This window comes from Solanum pennellii, chromosome 5 (assembly GCF_001406875.1).
Source record: "Solanum pennellii chromosome 5, SPENNV200".
Taxonomy (NCBI): domain Eukaryota; kingdom Viridiplantae; phylum Streptophyta; class Magnoliopsida; order Solanales; family Solanaceae; genus Solanum; species Solanum pennellii.
Genome location: NC_028641.1, coordinates 51,466,158 through 51,468,086, shown reverse-complemented (window position 1 = coordinate 51,468,086; position 1,929 = coordinate 51,466,158).

Here is a 1,929-nt window from a genome sequence, read left to right as displayed (position 1 = left end):
TACCCACTCTCTGATATAAACCACGGTTGACCAGCATGAACCGTCGTTCAATCTATAGTCCGTAAGTCTGAACGTAGGTGGAAATTAACAGACAATTGGGGGGAATACAGTTGGGTCAACTTAAATTGATCATAACTCTTAGCACAAAATAAATTAGGTGTCTCATGACATATCAATAAATAGATAATTGAATTATCTTTTCATATCCACCAACCTTGATAAAAGTAGAGCTCTGAGTAAAAAGTTATGCCCATTTAAGTAAAGGTGTGTCGAACATACGCAACCTACGGACCCAAACGACGGACCGTCGATTGAACGACGCACCGTCAGTCCAGGTCGTCGTTTGGTCCAACAGCAATTAACTCAGGAGTCTTTTGGTCATTTCCCACTTTGTTTAAACACTAAGATACGTTGTTTTGACCCTAAATAATCATATTCTACTCAGTTAAAGCCTAGAAACATAACTAAAACTTACCTAAGACAAATAGTTACTCAAAACATAGAAAATTAGAAGCAAAAAAGGAGAAAAAAGGTCAAGAACCCTGGTTCAAGAACGCAGCAAGGTTCCAGCAGTTCTAGCCCCAACACCTAAGTGTTTTTCACTGAATTTCATCACCAGGTATGTGGGATTTCACTAGTGGGTTTCTTTCACATATTGGGTCCCTAGTTTCAGTCAGATTCTTGATTCCCATATCATGCTTAGACCTAGGTTTTCTAGAACTTCAACAGAATTTCATCAATTTATTAGTTATATGTTCCAAATCAGATTTTCATGTTATTATTCAGTTTATTTTATGAATTTCAGAACCCTAGCTATTTATCTATTTAGTTCTTGAATTACACATAATAGGTCAAATATTTCAGTTACTTAAAATATGCATGCCTCAGTTATAAAGTCTTAACTACCAGATTAATTGTTGCATTCTCAGTTTGCATGTTCAGTTTTGAGCTATCTAGTATTTACACAAACTCAGTCATAATTAGTTAATTACATAAATCATTGGGATTAGCATAATACCGAGTTGGAATAGGGTTGAGCATACCCAAATAGTCCCAGAACTACTAGCCAAGTAGGTTGTAAGTCTCTTCTGTGGGCAATCAGTTTAGTGATCACGCCAGCATGCCTTTATACCTGTGGCAGGGTATATTGGGTCCTCTCGATGGGGCATATACATCGGACTCCACATTTATCTCATGTGGTTTCATTATTGATTATTAGTAGCTCCCACAGTTCAATCAGACTCTTGAATTGACCATATATCAGTATATTCAGTATTCAGTTTCAGCATGTTATAAATTGGTCATTACAACATGTTAGCTCAGGATTCAATATATCTTGTTAAGATTATATTACTTGCTTTTGTGCTTGTTCAGTTATGTTTTATTTCAGCTTTACTCTATCCTACATGATCAGTACCTTCAAGTACTGACGCATACGTGTGGTACATCTTCTCGTGATGTAGGTTCAGGTTCTCAGCATCCAGATCACGCATAGATCAATTCTCGATCTCTAATTCTGCAGATTCAGTGGTGAGTCCTCGTTCTACGAGGACAATAGTCATGAGTTTCTTTTAGTATTTAGTCCTTTAGTTTCAGTTTTTTCTAGACTTAGCTGGGGGTAGTTCCAGCATTTCTAGTCAGTTAGAGGCTTATTTCAAACATAGATAGTTTCATCTTAGTATTGAGTTAATATTTTTTTTTGTATTAAACTCATCAGTATTTCATTTATCTCAGTTATAAAATATGGGTATTCCCCATATTTTCAGTTTAAATTATGATTTAGCTTCCGCATTCTATTTATTATCTTTAGTATGCTCAAATTAAGCCAGTTTGGGATTACTTGTGGTCTTAGGTTCCATGTTCGCGTCTCGGAGGTAGCTCGGGGTGTGACAATATATATATATATATATATATATATATATATATATA